A 19,359-nucleotide genomic window follows, 5' to 3' on the forward strand; every position below is an offset into this window, starting at 1 on the left:
AGTTCTGATAGCCTCTAGACATCCAGCTGATTTCTACAGTGACAGGCCTGTTAAAAACTGTCCTCAAACCAGGAATAGAGCTAGAAACATACCAGTCAAGAGCAACTTTGAGTCTTTTAAGGAATTTATCATCATTTCTTTGTTTTTGGTTCATATCTGAAATAGTTCTATATTACACTTGCATAATTTTTAAAGAGCTGACTTTGAAGGAGGCATTCAGTTCCAGCTAGTTCCATATTTTGGCAAGAACTATAATTCTATATATAAAAAAATCATATTTTAGAGTGCCTGGGTGGCTCAGTGGGTTAAAATCCCTGCCTTCGGCTCAGGTTATGATTCCAGGTTCCTGGGATTGAGTCCCACAGTGGGCTCTCTTCTCAGCAGGGAGCCTGCTTCCATTCCTCTCTCTCTCTGCCTGCCTCTCTGCCTTCCTGTGATCTCTGTCAAGTAAATAAATAAAATTTTTAAAAAAACATATTTTATACCAGTTATTCATGTTTATTAACTAAGATATCACAATACAAATAATACAAGCAGTTGATCTTTATTAATACCTTCAGCAAGATCAAAAAAATATGTCATATTTTCTCCAAAAATTTTATATCATCTGATAGGTCATATATATATAAAATTACATATAAAGTTTTAAAAATATCAGCAAATATTTTCATTTAATTGCAAATTTCAAAGAAAATCTACTTTTCCAAACACGACTTTTTATCCTATTTTTTTTTAATTTTGTCGACAACTGATAAAATGTTTAGCGAGACTATAAATGTTAGATCGAAAAAATGATTAATAGATGTAGGATCAAAATATTATGTTCCATTAAAAATAATTTAGTCTTTGATGAACATCTGTTTTGTAATATGTTGTATCCAGATATTGTAAATTAATGACATATATAAAATTATAGGGAAATGACACCTTCCGTTCCATTATGAGTAGAGCTTTTAAAATGCTATTTGTCACAGCCTGTCATCTTCTCATTATGTAGCATTATGTAGCATTTAAAAAATATATACTCTTCACTTTGAAGTCTTTTAGACATCTAAAATATGACATTCTATGGATTGCGTATCCATATTCCTTTATTGCCAGTTTGAACAAATCCACATGCTTTGATTCAAAGGTAATAAATTCCTCTTATTTGGAAAAATAATGTTTATTTTTGTTCTCTCACCCTTAGCAGGTGGTTTCATTTTAGCACACTTCAGAGTTATAATTTCATGCCTATTAAAAACATTTATTATGATCTACATAGATGAATGAAACTTTTATTTTATTAAATTATTTGCCAAAAAATCTGTAATATTTATAATTGTATTTTCTTTGAAGGGTTATTTTAGAGCATTCAGAGAGGATCTACGAGTGTGGTATTATGCAATTTTTAAGTAGGTATGAAATCGTTATTTATATGATTGTTTCTTTAAGGCTTATGTATATTGTCCATTATATGCTATAAAATAATTTGAAAGTAAATTTAATGTATGTTTCACATAGTTTATTTTTTGGAAAAAAATATTGAAATGACTTATGAAATTCAGTATACTCTCAACATTAATTTTTTCTGACATTTACCAATTGTCTATTGAACCTATTTTATGGCAGATATTACTTCATACTACACTGGTAAATGAAATACTTGGCTTTGTAGAACGTTTATTTTAATGGGTGAGACAATTAAAAACTATAAACCTGAATAAAAATTGCATAGTGTATTCAAAAATGATGAGTACAATGGGGAAAAAGAAAAATTAGATCAGGGTGAGAAAAACCAAGGTTGCTAGGGAGGGGATGGGGAGGTAAGAATTTTAATAGGAAGATCAGGTTAGTTACAATGAAGCTGACAATTGAACAAATGTATGGAAAGGTGATGAATTTGCACAGAACTATCAGCAATAAGGTCACTCCAGACAAAGGAATTGGCTATCTTGAAGGCCATAAGGTTGGATCGTGCCTGGCATATCTGAGGAATAGCAAGGAGGCTACTGTGAGGGACTGAAGAGTATCAGGGAAAGAGGTCACAGAGGTCACATGAGTGGCTAGATCATGTAAAAGCTTAGAAGTCATTGTAAAACTCTGGCTTTTATATTTGGAAATTTACTGTGTGATAGAATTTCTGCTTATAACTGAGAGTACAAATTTCCATAAAATTTCAAGGATTCTTTTTCTTGTAAGACATAATAAAGAAAAAGAGTTCATATTTTCACATGGTGTAACAAATGCTCGGAGATCCAAGTGTAGGAAGCTATGGGAGCACAGAAGAAGGCACTAAAATCACACCAATAAATTTGAAGACTGTGACTATATATAAATTTGTATTTTCTAGATTTTTTTTATAGGCATGGAATCACACAGTATATTCTATTCATTGCCTGGCTTTTCTTTTCTCAGCATCATTACTTTGAGAATCTCCAATTGTAAATAGTTCATTTTGATGTTGAATAGTAATCTCTTTAATGAATAGATCATAATTTGTCTTTGCTCTATGGATGGACATTGATGAACATTTCCACTGTTTTCAATTCTTAAAAATAAAGCTGCTATGAAATTCATATACAAGTCCTTGTATGAACATAGGGTTTGTTTCTCTTGGTTAAATGCCTAGAAGTAAAATGGCTATTGGTGTAACTGCAACATATTTTGCATTTAAAAATATATTTCAAACTATTTTCCAAAGTGATGTTATCATGATATATGCCAACAACAGTTTAGATTTTTTGTTGCTTCTCAATCTAGCTCAGACGAAGTAAATAAGCCTTTATAATTTTAGCCATTCTAATAGATATGTAAGCATGTCTCATTATGATTTTAATTTGTATTTCTTTAATGTCTAAATGTTGAGAAATTTGTCATGTGCTTATAAGCCATCCATATCCTTTTGGTGACATGTCTCTTCAATAATTTTCTTCACATGTAAAATTGGATACTCTGTTTGTTTATTAGTAAGGTATTTTATTTTTATTCATTTTTTAATAAACAGAGTAGATGTCCATTATCAGATATATAATTTGCAAATCCCTTCTCCATCATTATGGTTTCTCAATGGAGCTTTGATAGCTGTGTCTTTCAAGAAATATGCTAATTCTTTCCTGGTACACGGAGGTATGACTAGAGCATTATCAATGTTGACCTTTGCAAACAAAATCATGGCTTAAGATATATGTAGTCTTCGGTTGTTGGGAGTGTTCTGTAATATCAAACATATCTAGTTAGTTGATAATTTTGTTCAAGTCTTACATATCTTACCAATTTGATGACCATTTGTCTATATAATCTCAAAATAAAGGTGTTGAAACATTTTTCCATTTCTCTTCTAAGGTAGAAGTTATGATTTTTGTTCTTAGTTTTTCCCTATATATCCCCAAATCTGTTATTACGTATTAAAAGTCAAGAATTATTATACTCCCTGATAAAATCATCATTTTACTCCTCTGTAATTTTGACTTGATCTTTATGTCTGATAATGAAATTTGCTTTAAAATCACTTTTCATTATCTTGATATGACCACCAAAGTTATAGTGTTATTAGTGTTAATATAGCATAGTTTTTCTTTTACTTTATAAAGCACTTCTATATTTAATCCTGAAAAAAAAAACCCAACTTTTTAGCACTGGAAGCATCTTTCTAAATTATCTTTTTTTTTTTTTTTAATGAAGCAGTAGCAATTTTTGTTAAGGGACCTAAACTGAAAGTATGTTTATTTATTAATTTATTTAGTAAAAGATTTTATTTTGTTTATTGACAGCAAGAGATAGAGAGAGAGGAAGCACACAAGCGGGAGGAATAACGTGCAAAGGGAGAGAAAGAAGCAAGCTCCTTCGGGTGCAAGTAGTCAAATGCAGGGCTGGATCCCTGTACACCGGAATCATTACCTCAGCCAAAGGTAAACATCTGCTTAAACAACTGAGTCATCCAGGCACCCCTAGAAAATTAAAAAAAAAAAAAAGAACTTTTAAAAACATTTTGTTTGTTTCTTTTTTTTTTTAATATTTTATTTATTGGATAGACAGAGAGACAGGAAGAGGAACTATAATCAGGGCAGAGGGAAAAGGAGAAGCAGGTTTCCTACTGAGCAGAGAGCCTGAATTGGGGCTCCATCCCAGGACCCTGGGATCATGACCTGAAAAGAAGGGACACTTACGGAGGAAGCCACCCAGACACCTCTTTCCTTTGTTTTTAATATATGGCAACTGATGCTTCCCAGCCATGAGAAGCATATTACCCATTGATTAAATCTTTGATAACAACCTATTTAAAGAGGTGTGTAAATATATACTTACTCAGATTTATACACTTTGTGTTTTCTTCATAGTTTGGGGCTGGACCCCATGGTCACAACACTGCTTCCAGTCTTTGCCTTCCCATCTGTTGATACCAGGCATTTGGTCAGCAAAGCAAATTAGTATCATAATTTTTAAGCCCTTGGCACCATATCTCTGGAGCAGGGGTTGCTCTAGCCAAGAACCAGAGCAGTTGACCTCCCAAAGCTAGTGCTATAGCCCCAAGGACTAGGTCCCTGCCACCAGAACTCAGTCTTACATGTTATGCTAAGCAGACAAAACCAAAACCGGAGAGCTCCGACAGCTTTCACTGGCATGCCTCATCTCCCACTCCCTCGACGTCCAGTCAGTACCAGATGCCAGGGAGGGGTCTTGGTCCAACATATGGGAGGGAAGGAAGTAGCCACGAGCAAGTACCTGCCTCTCTGTGCCTTTCTTTCATGAGTAGGTTGTAAGGAGGAGGAAGAGGAAGGGGAAGAGAGGTGAACTTCAAGGGGGTGAAGGCCTCAGGTAGGCATCTGGCTCCTGCCAGTAGGAAAGGGACAAAGGAGAAGGCAGTGAGCCTTGCAGGGAGAGTGGGGGTAAGGGTTACAGGTTATGACGGAATCTGGACAGGAGTAATAGGGATACTAGTCATTTGAGTCCACCATTGGCAAGCTGGGCTGGGTGTCAGGGCAGATAGGCCTCCCTGGGCAACGGCACATAAGAGAAGGTGGAATTCTTCTCTGAGGAGCAGGTGGAGCTTTGGGTGTTGGGAAAGCATAGACAGTATTGTTCCAGGGCCAAGGACAGGTCCGGTTACTCCTGGTTGGAAGTCAAGGCCACAGTATGATCCAGGTCTTCTACCAGCAGCTTGAAGGTACCACATGCCAGCCTCTCCTGATTATTGTATTATTATTGTATTGTGTTATTGTATAACTCTCTGGTGCACTTATTGGCTTATCCTTCAAATGACTCCTTCAGCAGCTTGAAAACCACCTCCACAGGCACTCCAGGATATGGGAGGCTTCCAGAGTGAAGATTTTGCACAGGATCACCCCAAAAGACCAGAAGTCACTCTCGTGGATGTAGATCTGGACAAACATGGTCTTAGGGATCATCCACTTCACAGGCAGTCCACTGTTGGTAGTCTTTTTATAGTAACTGATGTGGTGATATCTCTGGCAAGGCTGAAGTCTGAGATCTTCATCATGTTGTCCTTTGTCACCAGCACTTCCCTGGTGGCCAGGTCTTGGTGTTTGCACTTCTTGGAGGCAAGGTACTCCATGCCTCAGGCTACCTGATAGGCACAGGATACCAGGTCCTTGGAGGAGAGTTGCTCTGCTGCATTGTGGCTGATATTGTAACAGTACTCCAGGTCAGGAGGCCTCTGGGCCTGCAGGTACTCCTGTATGTTGTCTTTGGAGGCATATTGCGTGAGAGTGTACGAAGGACCGTCCTGTGTGCAGGACCCAGCAGGTTGATGGTGTCCTTGTGCTGTCCAATCATCTTCATCATCTCCATTTCTGAGATTAGGTTTGACAGGTCTTTCTCTGTTGCATCTGACTTCAACATCTTCACAGACACTTTAGTCAAATGGTTGGATTTGTCTTTGTCCAGCCCAATGGCCTCCTCCAACACCACCTGCCCAAAGTAGGCCTGTCTTAGGGGTCTGCCTAAACTGCCTACACCCAGCCTGTCTCAAGGCAGTTATGAACTCTAGATTATCCTCAAAAATATTAAACCACAAGCTAAAAATTCTCTTCACTAGGTCTCTGTCCCAGGTCTAATTTTCTTATCTTTCATCACTTATCTTTTTCCTGATTCTTATTTTCAGTATAGTTTATTTTGCTTCCCAGTGTTTCCCCTGGTTTCTCTATGCTGTTTCAAAGGGAAGAATTATCCTGTCATAAAATTATTTCTTGAGCATTCATTACATCTCTCAGTTAAAATGGGTTCTTTTATGGTATTGATTCATTTGAGTTTTCTCAAAATGGGAAGAATTTTCAAAATCGTGTTTTCCTCAAGGTTCAGAGTATGTCTTAGCCTCATCTTTACTCTTCTTGAATTCACTTTTCAAATTCTTGTCCCTCTTTTTATCTTTTTAAATTTAAATGTTTTATTTTTACTCTTCTTTTATTTGAGTATAGTTGATATTCAGTGTTACATTGGTTTCAGGTTTTCAATATCTCCATACATTATTCTATGATCACTACAAATATAGCCACCATCTGTCACCATATAACACTATTATAATATCATTGACTATATTCTCTACACTGTCCCATATCTCTTTTTAAAATCTCTGATTTTTATGTTTTCTGTTATTCCAACGTTCGACCATCATTTTACTTGGATACTTTAATAAAATATGCCTGATTACACACACTTTGCTGAAAACCATAGCATTGGATTTATAGTAGTCTTCTTCTTCTTCTTCTTTTTTAATTAACATATAATGTATTATTAGCCCCAGGGGTACAGGTCTGTGAATCGCCAGGTTTACACACTTCACAGCACTCACCAAGCACATACCCTCCCCAATGTTCAAAACCCCACCACCCTCTCCCTACCCTCCCCAACCCCCTGGCAACTCTCAGTTTGTTTTGTGAGATTAAGAGTCTCTTATGGTTTGTCTCCCTCTCGATCCCATCTTGTTTCATTTACTCTATTCCTGTCCCCCAAACCCCACACATTGCACCTCCATTTCCTCATATCAGGGAAATCATATGATAGTCTCTTTCTCTGGTTGACTTATTTTGCTAAGCATAATACCATCTAGTTCCATCCATGTCATCGCAAATGGCAAGATTTCATTTCTTTTGATGGCGGCATAGTATTCCATTATATATATATATGCCATTCATTTGTTGATGGGCATCTAGGTTCTTTCCATAGTTTGGCTATTGTGGATATTGCTGCTATAAACATTTGTTGCACGTGCCCCTTTGGATCAAATAGTAGTCTTCCTTACCTCTGTCAGAACCCCAGGAAGCTTTATTTATTTATTTATTCACATAAACAGGTGATCCAACACAACGTTTTTTGATGTTCCAATGTATTATAATGTCTTACCGCTTAACACTATGCTTACTGCTCTCTTTCACTGTCTGACTAAATCCTCATCATCACTATGCCATTTAATCAGAAAGAACATTTGAACTCAGAATTCTCTCCATATCAGGGAATTAAGACTCCACCCTTCTGTTTGTGCAGGTAAAATACATGTTGATATTGTCTGTCCTGCACATACCCCATCCTGTTCACCAGAATATTCACCATCAAAATAGATACAAAATAAAAACCATACCTCACCACTTCTATTACCACCCCGTATGCTAAAAACACCATCATATGTTCCTGAATTATTGACTTGCTGGATAACCCCACTTCCACACATACTGCACTCCTTTCTCCCTGCAAATTTATTTTGGTACAGCAACTTAACCTAAAAATCAAGTCAGATGATTTTATTCTGCTTTTGAAAGTCTTTTGGTATCTTCCCCTTTCATATTAAATAAAAACTGAAGGCGTTTCAATGTACTAGAGGGTCATACATCAATACGTTCTTCCTCTCTCCACCACTATGAACTCCTCATTGGCCTCCTTGTTTTTCCTCAAAAGTAACAGACCAGCTGTTCACACAAAGTCTATATACTTACTTGCTCTGCCTAGAGCAATCTTTTCCTTTAATATTTTTATAACACCCTCCTTCACTTCCTCGGTCTTTGTGCAAATGAGTAAAAAGCCTGTATTAAGTGGATATTTTAAAAGCTAAATGAATGGCTTAATAGATGTACATAGGGGGAAAGGGAACATATTTTCCATGGTTTAGAAGTGGAGTTCTTTTATAGAGTTCTTGTACAAGCCTACACTATTGAACGATAATGGGCAGTTGTATATTCCAATTATACAAACACTTTGGTAACTTATATCCTTTTTTTGTAATTCATGACTAGACCATTTAATTCCTTAGAAGCATTATAGCATTTCAACTTTTCATGTTCAATAAACTTATTGGGGTTGCTACCTTTTTTATTCAAATGGAGAAATAGTCATGATTTCATCTAGTTTTGTTAAATTCCCAAGTGTGTCACCGATAAAAGCCTTTTGTAGATTAGTAACTTGATCAAAACAGAAAAGTTATGTAACACTCAATTGTTATACTATCTTTGTTTCCATCTTGCATTGTAATAACACCCATCTTAACTCTATTTAAGACAAGTCATTGCCAGATGGCTTTCTGGAATTGATTGCATGATATGAAATCTAGTATAACTAAAAGTTTTTGGTTTTAGTAGCCTATAAATCAATTTAGAAAAATATATGTATTTGAATATAAGGTAAAGTTTTAAATTATTTGGCAATAGTAAACTAAACTTTTTTTTGTAAATTTTTATTTTCTAAAATTTTATTGAGCTCTTTTGCAATAAGAAACAAGTTACAAAAAATTAAGGTTTATTTACCCCAATTCAAAATTATTAGGAATATAATCATAAAGGTTGAAGTTTTTAAAATATTGAACCCAAAATATTTTATTAGGTAAATTCGTGAATGCTGAGCATTCACTGTTAAAGTATACTAATACTATTGATAGACTGGTAGAAGCCTAAAATCAAATATTTATTAAATATTTATTCCATATATTCATGGCTTGGTAATTCATTTCTCTAGCATTAAATAAGATTCCATTGTTTGCATGTACTACACTTTCTTTGAACTTTCACCTATGAAAGGATATCTTGGTTGCTTCTAAGCCTTTGTCAGTTATGAATAAAACTACTTAGACATCTTTGTGGGTATAGGTTTCATCTTCTTTGGATAAATACCAAGAACTGCTACTGCTGAATCATCTGGCAAGAATATGTTTAGTTTTGTAAGAAACTGCCAAGTTGTTTTCCATTCTTTATTCTCAATAGACATGGAAGAACATTCCTGTTGCTCCACATCCTCACCAACATTTCGTGTTCTGTTGTCAGTGTTCTGGATTCTGGGTATGTACTGGTGTCTCTTTATTGTTTTAATTTGCATTTTCCTGATGACATATGATGTGAAGCATCTTTTTATATGCTTATTTGCCATCTGTAATATTTTCTTTTGTGAGGTATCTGCTAAGGTTTTGGCTCATTTTTAATCAGGTTTTTCCACCATTGTTGAGTTTTAAGGGGTCTGTGTGTCTTTTTGATTAACAGTCCTTTGCCAGATGTGTATTTTGCAAATTTTTTCTCACAGTCTGTGCTTTGCCTTTTCATTCTCTTGGCCTTGTTTCACAGAGTAGACATTTTTAAATTCAGTGCTTGTGCTTTTGTAGCTAAAGTTATTTCCAAAACCAAGGTCATTTAAATTTTCTTCTATATTACCTTCTACATGTTTCATGTTTAGGTTTATAATTTAATCTGAGTTAATTTTTGTGAAGAGTGTATGATATCTGCCTGGATTTATTTTATTTTATTATTTATTTTCTTTTTATTTTATATTTTTACATTTAGCTTCACCATTACTCCAGAACCATTTGTTTAAAAGATTGTATTTTGCTCTCTTGTATTGATTTGCTTTTATATTAAATATAAAATATAATTGATAATATATATTCTGTTCCTTTAATCTAGTCTTTCTGTGGTATTACAATATCTTGCTTCCAATTATCGTTATGGTATACTTTTTTTAAAGATTTTATTTATTTATTTGACAGAGAGAGAGATCACAAATAGGCAGAGAGACAGACAGAGAGAGAAATGAGGAGAAGCAGGCTCCCTGCTGAGCAGAGAGCCCAATACGGGACTTGATCCCAGGCCCCTGGGATCATGACCTGAGCCAAAGGCAGAAGCTTAACCCACTGAGCCAACCAGGCGCCCCATCGTTATGGTAAACTTTGAAGTCAGTCCTCAGTCTTTGTTCTCCTTCAACACTATGTTGACTATTGTGAGTCTTTGCCTCTCTATATAAACTTTAAAATAAGTTTGTTAATATTGGGGCACCTGGTGGCTCAGTGGGTTAAGCCTCTGCCTTCAGCTCAGGTCATGATCTCAGGGTCCTGGGGTCGAGCCCCACGTCAGGCTCTCTGCACAGTGGGGAGCTTGCTTCCCCCTCTCTCTCTGCCTGCCTCTCTGCCTACTTGTGACCTCTCTCTCTTTGTAAAATAAATAAATGAAATTAAAAAAAATAAAAAATAAATAAAATAAAATAAGTTTGTTAATATTTTAAAAAAAAGAAATTGATGGAGTGCATTAATTGTATAGATAAACTTGGAAACCAGTGACCTCTTGAGCTTAGCAGGAGATAGACCATGGACATCAGTTGTCACAGTGGTGCCTCTGGCAGAACCTATTGCAAATCCCTAGGCAAAATGAGACCTCAAGGATCTGAGAGATGTCTAAGAAGTACTTGATACATCCCTTGGGTATTGTTTATTAAGTGTCCACCTGTCTGAAAGCTGGGGAACCTAGATAAGGGAGGGAAAATTAGTTATGATAAAACATATCAACAAACATGAATAAATGTTGTAAAACTAATTGTCATGGCTCATGTACAATATGCCCAACAGAGGGACCATCAAAAGGAAAGCATCAGTTATGTTTATTGTGAAATGTTTTATTCAAAATAAAGCAATGAGAGGGGAAGACACAATGAGAAAATTAACATTTTTTAAATGGTAACCTTCTTACAAAATGGAATAGGGTTTATATTCTAAGTAGTATATTGAAAAGTAAAACACTGGGGTGCCTGGGTGGCTCAGTGGTTTGGGCTGCTGCCTTCGGCTCGGGTCATGATCTCAGGGTCCTGGAATTGAGCCCTGCATCGGGCTCTCTGCTCCGCAGGAAGCCTGCTTCTCTCTCTCTCTCTCTCTGCCTGTCTCTCTGCCTACTTGTGATCTCTGTCTGTCAAATAAATAAATAAAATCTTTTTAAAAAAAAGAAAAGAAAGGTAAAACATTAACAAATAAAATTTAAATTTAAAAAAATTATGTAATTTTTTAAAAAGGTTAAAAAGAGCAGAACCATTTTTCTTATAACTGGAAAATACATTCTATATATATCTATCAAAAATAACTTGTCGGGTTCCTGGGTGGCTTGTGGGTTAAGCTGCTGCCTTCAGCTCAGGTCATGATCTCAGGATCCTGGGATGGAACCCCACATTGGGCTCTCTGCTCAACGGGGAGCCTGCTACCTCCTCTCTCTCTTTGCCTGCCTCTCTGCCTACTTGTAATCTCTCTCTCTGTCAAATAAATAAATAAAATCTTTAAAAAAAAATTACTTGTCATGGGGGCACCTGGGTGGCTCAGTGGGTTAAAGCCTCTGCCTTCGGCTCAGGTCATGATCCCAGAATCCTTGGATCGAGTCCCACATCGGGCTCTCAGCTCAGCAGGGAGCCTGCTTCCCCCCTCTCACTCTGCCTGACCCTGCCTACTTGTGATCTCTGTCAAAGAAATAAATAAAATCTTTTATAAAAAAATTTAAAAAAATAACTTGTCATGTCTGGAATCAGGAGCATATGGAAAAAAATAATATCTGAGGACAATACTTCTGCTATGATTTGTGCCTTGTTAATATTTTTAAAAAGTCAGGCAACTTTTAGCTTTATTGAAATACCTACTAAGACCAGCAGTGCCTTTTGGAGACCTATGACTATAAAAATTAATTGCAAATATTCAAAATGTTTACTATGGTGTCACTATTTAGGGCCACCACCAAGCATGTTTCAGAAGTAAGCATAACTGTTACTCTTCTGTAAGGCAAAAGGGCATGTTTTCAGGAGTTCCATCTGCTGTACCAGGAAGTGAATCAAGTAATGAATTTTGTCTATAAAATAATTCACTTTTCAATCTAACATTCCTCATTCCACATTATAATAATAAAAACTAGGAGGAGACTAAAACAAACAAACAACTACAACTACAACTACAACAACCAGCTTTTCCTTCAGTGGAAAAGTAAATAGAACCTTATGAGTAGCCTGAAATTTATTTTTAAATATTTTTAAGATAAGCGTTTTTGTTAGAAAACCATATATTTTATATAGCTAAGAAATAACAGGCAAAGTTTTATTAACGTCTAAAAAGTCTAGTTACTTCTATTTATCTATTAACTCATCTCTTTATGAAGTAGAACATGATCACACCTATTGTATCTACCCAAGTTTGTATGCTTTGGTTATTTTATGTTTGCTATTTCCTTGCTTAATTTTTACAATATTTGATACATAATAGTATCTTTAAGTCCATCTACGGTTTCACAGAATTTGTTTGAACTTCATAAATATGTACAATACTTTTTGCACGTTGATTAAAAATTACGAGATATGGGGGCTCCTGGATGGCTCAGTGGTTTAGGCCTCTGCCTTCGGCTCAGGTCATGATTTCAGGGTCCTGGGATGGAGCCCCACATCGGGCTCTCTGCTCAGCGGGGAGCCTGCTCCCCCACCCCTCTCTCTGCCTGCCTCTCTACCTACTTTTGATCTGTCAAATGGGTAAATAAGATCTTTCAAAAAAGATTTACTAGTTGTGAAATACACCGAGGCTATGGGAAGGAAAATGATTTCACCTGATCTGACTAGGAAGTGGTTGAAGCCTGAATTAAAGTGCTATAAAAAGAGTCAAGACCTGGGAAATATATGGGTAAAAAATCCCTAGAATAACAGCAATAATAACGGGCTGCTCTGTATTGATCCAGATCCTGCGGTAGGCAAAGAAGAGCTGGTTTTAGCCAGAGGATGATCTCCGTTTGTCTTCATGATCTGGCATTTCCTGCAAGCCAGGCATGGGGCTCTGCACTAGAGCTGCAAATGCTGGCGGGCCCTCACTGTCCCTTTTCTCTTCTCAGGGGGACAACGGGCATGTCCATGGTGCAGTGTGACAGGTTTTACCACAGGGAGATAAAAGACTGCCAAGGGTAGGATGGAGCTGGGAAAAGGCAATTAGGAACAGATTTTGAGGGGATGTAATAGACAAGGGCAAAGCGAAGAATGGGGATGAGTGTGTCACTTTCAAAGTGCCAGGAGGCAGCACAGTGCATTCGGGAATCTACAGCAAGTTCAGGACAACGGGCAGCTGATCTGGCAGCATCACCTTGGGATGGAGGCTGAGCCCCGGGGTTAACACTGGGGGTGAGCTGGTTTGTATACTATGCCAAGAAGGTGAGGTACTACACTGTGGGGGCACAGGGTGCTACCGGAGGATTTCAAATATCAGAATCGTAACCATATTAGAGTATTTAATTGCAACCTAGCTTTCATCAAGGGTAAGATGCACTATAGTTTATGTTCGACTAAGAAAGAGAAATGCTGTCAGTTAAACTCGGATATGTCATCAAGTGCAAGAGTTATTAGAATGGGGCGGGGACAAATCTTAGAACAAGTAAACTGTGGTACTAGAATAATTAAGAAAGGTCGAACACTTGGATCAACTAAAAAATTGATTATTGCTTACCATGTGCCCCAAACTATATTAAGTCTTAGAACAAGAGGCGATTTCATCTTGATGCCCCGAAGCGGTTAGACCCAAGGTACAGAGGACAGTAGCCAACGACCAGCAGACCCCAAGTTCCATGTGCAGACTCTAAGAGCAACTGCCTTTGAGAGAGGAAACGGTTGAGAGTGGGCTTTCTGAGGAAGAGAATTACTAGCTGGGAAAGTAGGAAAATTGACAAAGAATCAGAATTGATGCCCCTACGTGACAGAGATGGTGAAACTTCCCTTCTCAGACATCTTGAGGCTCCTCAGAAATGTATTCTTCATTTTGGACGGAACATTCAGGATAAATATGATCTGTTCGAGTTCCTGGTTCTCTCATCAGGTCTGTTTCTTCTGATTCACTGGCACAAGATAAGGGTTTTGATAGTCCAGGGTAAATCCTGACAAAAGCAAACCACGGTGTCTATGAAATCTAACCACTCAGAAGAGAACAACAGATAAAAGCCAGGCCGACCCTACCCTGCAGGATAGGTAAGGTTGGTCTGGCAACAGGGGTAGAGGGGAGTGCCCATTCTCTGCTAGAAGAGCTAGGAAGACCCCTTCCGGAGAGACCACCAGGAGAGGAGAGCAGTAGGTGCTGATGATGAAGAATATTTTAATCAGCAGAGAAGGTCAAAATGACAAAGTTCCAGGATCAGAGTAAACATATGCGATTTAAAAATAAAAAATAAAAAAAACAAATTTTTTGAAAGGAATTTTTTTAAAGGACTTTAAACAAAAGTCCTTTTTAAGAGACAGTTGGCTGTTTAAACCAAAAGTACAACTCACTGAGAGAATCGTCACATTATTTATTGGGGTAGAAAGGACCTGGAATGCAGAAAGACCCATTCTGCAGAAGAAAAAATAGAATCACTAACAGGCCTCATGCCTTGCACAGCCAGTGGCTAGAATCCCTGCCTCATGAGACCCTGTGCTAGAAGGCCGCTAGAACCATCTCAACTATGTTCGTCTTTCTTGGAAGCCAACAAGTGTTTGCCAGGATAAGAGCACGGTAACAATCAGTCACGTTATGTTATAATGATTGTCGGTATCTTTAAAAGCCTTGTCAAGTTCCTTTTTGAGTAATCCTCACCCACACTTAGAGAAATTTACCTGTGGTTCACCTCTTTGAAATACCTCATTGTTGTTTCACATTTACAATAGCCAAAAAAAAAAAAAAAAAAAGCTTTCTATTAACAAAGTGTTCAGAAGGGGGCGCCACTGTAAACAATGAGACTTTTCGCTGCCCTGACAGTTTTGTTGCAGAAACAGCAGAAAGCACTCAGGTCAGACACAGCAAGGGCTGGAGGGATTTTTAAAATTACAAAAACAAAACCAAATCAAACCAAAACAAAAATCAAAACCAATGTCCAAGATTTCAAGTTTGCTACTAAAGGTATGACATTCTCCTAAGACATGCGAGTGACTTGATCAATATATTTATATATTTATATTTGAAGAAGAAGGAACTATTTGATGCAGCAAATCCACGTTGATTAAAAATTACCAGGATGGGGGCTCCTGGGTGGCTCAGTGCTTTAGGCCTCTGCCTTCGGCTCAGGTCATGATTTCAGGGTCTTGAATGGAGCCCCACATCGGGCTCTCTGCTCAGCGGGGAGCCTGCTCCCCCACCCCTCTCTCTGCCTGCCTCTCTACCTACTTGTGATCGTTCAATGGGTAAATAAGATCTTTCAAAAAAGATTCACTAGGTGTGAAATACACCGAGGCTATGGGAAGGAAAATGATTTCACCTGATCAGACTAAGAAGTGGTTGAAGCAAGAATTAAAGTGCTATAAAAAGAGTCAAGACCTGGGAAATATATGGGTAAAAAATCCCTAGAAAAACAGCAGTAATAACTGGCTGCTCTTTATTGATCCAATCCTGGGGTAGGCAAAGAAGAGCTCGTTTTAGCCAGAGGATGATCTCCGTTTGTCTTCGTGATCTGGCATTTCCTGCAAGCCAGGCATGGGGCTCTGCACTAGAGCTGCAAATGCTGGGGGGCCCTCACTGTCCCTTTTCTCTTCTCAGGGGTACAACGGGCATGTCCATGGTGCAGTGTGACAGGTTTTACCACAGGGAGATAAAAGACTGCCAAGGGTAGGTTGGAGCTGGGAAAAGGTACTTAGGAACAGATTTTCAGGGGAGGTGATAGACAAGGGCAAAGCAAAGAATGAGGATGAGTGTGTGAAGTTTCAAAGTGCCAGGAGGCAGCACAGTACATTCGGGAAACTACAGCAAGTTCATGACAATGGACAGCTGATCTGACAGCATCACCTGGGGATGGAGACTGGGCCCCGGGGTTAACTCTGGGGGTGAGATGGTTTGTATACTATGCCGAGGAGGTGAGGAACTACACTGTGGGGGCACAGGGAGCTACCGGAGGATTTCAAATATCAGAATCGTAACCATAATAGGGTATTTAATTGCAACCTAGCTTTCATCAAGGGTAAGATGCACTATAGTTTATGTTCGACTAAGAAAGAGAAATGCTGTCAGTTAAACTAGGATATGTTATCAAGTGCAAGAGTTATTAGAATGGGGGGGGAGGACAAATCTTAGAACAAGTAAACTGTGGTACTAGAATAATTAGGAAAGGTCGAACGCTTTGATCAACTAAAAAATTGATTATTGCTTACCATGTGCCCCAAACTATATTAAGTCTTAGAACAAGAGACGATTTCATCTTGATGCCCCGAAGCTGTTAGACCCAAGGTACAGAGGACAGTAGCCAACGACAAGCAGGCCCCAAGTGCCATGTGCAGACTCTAAGAGCAACTGCCTTTGAGAGAGGAAACGGTTGAGAGTGGGCTTTCTGAGGAAGAGAAAGTAGGAAAATTGGGAAAGTAGGAAAATTGACACAGTATCAGAATTGATGCTCCTACGTGACAGAGTTGTTGAAACTTCCCTTCTAAGACATTGAGGCTCCTCAGAAATGTATTCTCATTTTGGACGGAACATTCAGGATAAATATGATCTGTTCGAGTTCCTGGTTCTCTCATCAGGTCTGTTTCTTAGGATTCACTGGCAAAAGATAAGGGTTTTGATAGTCCAGGGTAAATCCTGACAAAAGCAAAGCACGGTATCTATGAAAAACTAACCACTCAGAAGAGAACAACAGATAAAAGGCCAGGCCGACCTGACCGTGCAGGATAGGTAAGGTTGGTCTGGCAACAGGGGTAGAAGGGAAGTGCCCATCCTCTGCTAGAAGAGCTAGAGAAGACCCCTTCCGGAGAGACCACCAGGAGAGGAGAGCAGTAGGTGCTGATGATGAAGAATATTTTAATCAGCAAAGAAGGTCAAAATGACAAAGTTTCAGGATCAGAGTAAACATATGCGATTTAAAATTAAAAATTAAAAAAAATTTTTTTGGAAGGACTTTAAACAAAGGTCCTTTTTAAGAGACAGTTGGCTGTTTAAACCAAAAGTACAACTCACTGAGAGAATCGCCGCATTATTTATTGGGGTAGAAAGGACCTGGGATGTAGAAAGACCCATTCTGAGAGGAAAAAATAGAATCACTAGCAGTCCTCATCCCTTGCACAGCCAGTGGCTAGAATCCCTGCCTCATGAGACCCTGTGCTAGAAGGCCGCTAGAACCATCTCAACTATGTTCGTCTTTCTTGGAAGCCAACAAGTCTTTGCCCAGTTAAGAGCACGGTAACAATCAGTCACGTTATGTTATAATAATTGTCGGTATTTTTAAAAGCCTTGTCAAGTTCCTTTTTGAGTAACCCTCACCCCACCCTTAGAGAAAGGGTGTGGTTCACCTCTTTGAAATACCTCATTGTTGTTTCACATTTACAATAGCCAAAAAAAAAAAAAAAAAAAAAGCTTTTTATTAACAAAGTGTTCAGAAGGGGGCGCCACTGTAAACAATGAGAGTTTTCGCTGCCCTGACAGTTTTGTTGCAGAAACAGCAGAAAGCACTCAGGTCAGACAGAGCCAAGGGCTGGAGGGATTTTTAAAATTACAAAAACCGAACCAAATCAAACCAAAACAAAAATCAAAACCAATGTCCAAGATTTCAAGTTTGCTACTAAAGGTATGACATTCTCCTAAGACATGCGAGTGACTTGATCAATATATTTATATATTTATATTTGAAGAAGAAGGAACTATTTGATGCAGCAAAACCATAGTGCAAGGACCAATGCCGCGCTTCCCAGAGAACCCCAAGCTCTTTTTCTAGAATGGCCATATGCGTATGCATCAGGCGTCCTCTTTTCACTCCCTTTGTGGATCCCCTACCATGGAGGTCATGTAATAACCAATAACCAAAAAAAAACACAAAAAACCAAAACATCCAGGTCTAAGTGATTCGTGGGTGCCATCATGCAATGGCGGACCCTGCCTGGAGAGGAGGAGACTGCTTAAACAGATCGCGGGCAAGCATCTCAGCCCAGGCCTGTGCTGGGGAAGCTGGTTCCCGGCTTTGGGCACAATCAGGAAGCCAGCGAAGTGACCCGAGAGTGCAGCCGGGGTTTAGGGCTGATGATCTTTTTGCAGCCAGGCAGCAGGTGGACACCCGCTGGGGGAGCCAGGTTAGGAGGCCGCTCAGCGCTGGCGCTGGCCACCCTCGCAAGCCCCCTGGGCTTTCCCGGTGCCCGAGCCCCGGGCCCGGGCCTCAGGACGGAGGGGGAGGTGGGCGAGGGCGTGGGCGGTCCGGAGAAGGGGCTTTGCTAATTGCAGATACCGGGAGTGAGCTCAGGAGGTGGAGGACCTGGCGGAGGAGGGGCGCGCAGCTCCGCTGTGCTCTGCTGCAGCCCAGTCCGCACTGCAGGACACCCGCACTCCCGCGCTCCAGCCCAGCTCCTGAGGCCGCGCTGTCCCGCTCCCACGGCCCGCTGCCCCGCCCTGCCCCATGGCTTCTCAGGACGACCCTCTGCGAGCAGGTAAAGTGACACCGCGCTGCGCCCTCACCTGGAGCAGAAAGTGCGGGCCGCGAGCTCGCGGGGGTGTCGGGATCCAGCCTCCCGCGACCCCCGGGACAGCGGGACCACCCCAGACGACGCGCCGCACCCGGGTCCCCAAGGGGTCGGGCCGGGGATGGAGCCAGGCGAGGTGCCCCCCACAGCGAGCGCAATAGCCCCCTTCTTTTGGCACCCCCACGCGCGTGTGCAGAGGACCCCCTTCCCTCATCCCGAGCTGTGGCCCCTCCACTTTTGTACTGGACTTGGGATCCCACATAGAAACTAGTCCCTCAGACCTCCCTGGCAGCTAGGACCACAGGGAGGGATTCTCAGTTTTTCCGCCCCCCCTCCCCCCTCCTCCCCTGGCTCTTCCTCTCTCCACATTCACAAGCCTTCTGGCCTCCCTTTACTCTCCTCATTGTCACTTTTATTAAATGGTTTTGTTCTGCATGTTGACCCGCAGAGCGATTTCATGAATGAATATACATACAGGAAACTGAGTCGGAGCCCACCTGTGGAGGCCTTTCATTAGAATGGTCTCTGGTTCTAGCCTCAGTTCAGAATGCTGCCTGTACCTGAGGACCGAGTCCAGATGTTTCTTTCATCTCTGACTTGAATTTGAAATCCTAATGTCACTATGACCTGGGAAGCCGAGGTCCACAGCATCTTCACCTGAAATGCCACTAGAGCTCCCATTTACCTAGTCCCCAGCCTGAGTCTGTTTTCCACTACTGT

This window comes from Mustela nivalis (genome assembly GCF_964662115.1).
Source record: "Mustela nivalis genome assembly, contig: HAP1_SCAFFOLD_601, whole genome shotgun sequence".
In the NCBI taxonomy this organism is placed as follows: Eukaryota; Metazoa; Chordata; class Mammalia; order Carnivora; family Mustelidae; genus Mustela; species Mustela nivalis.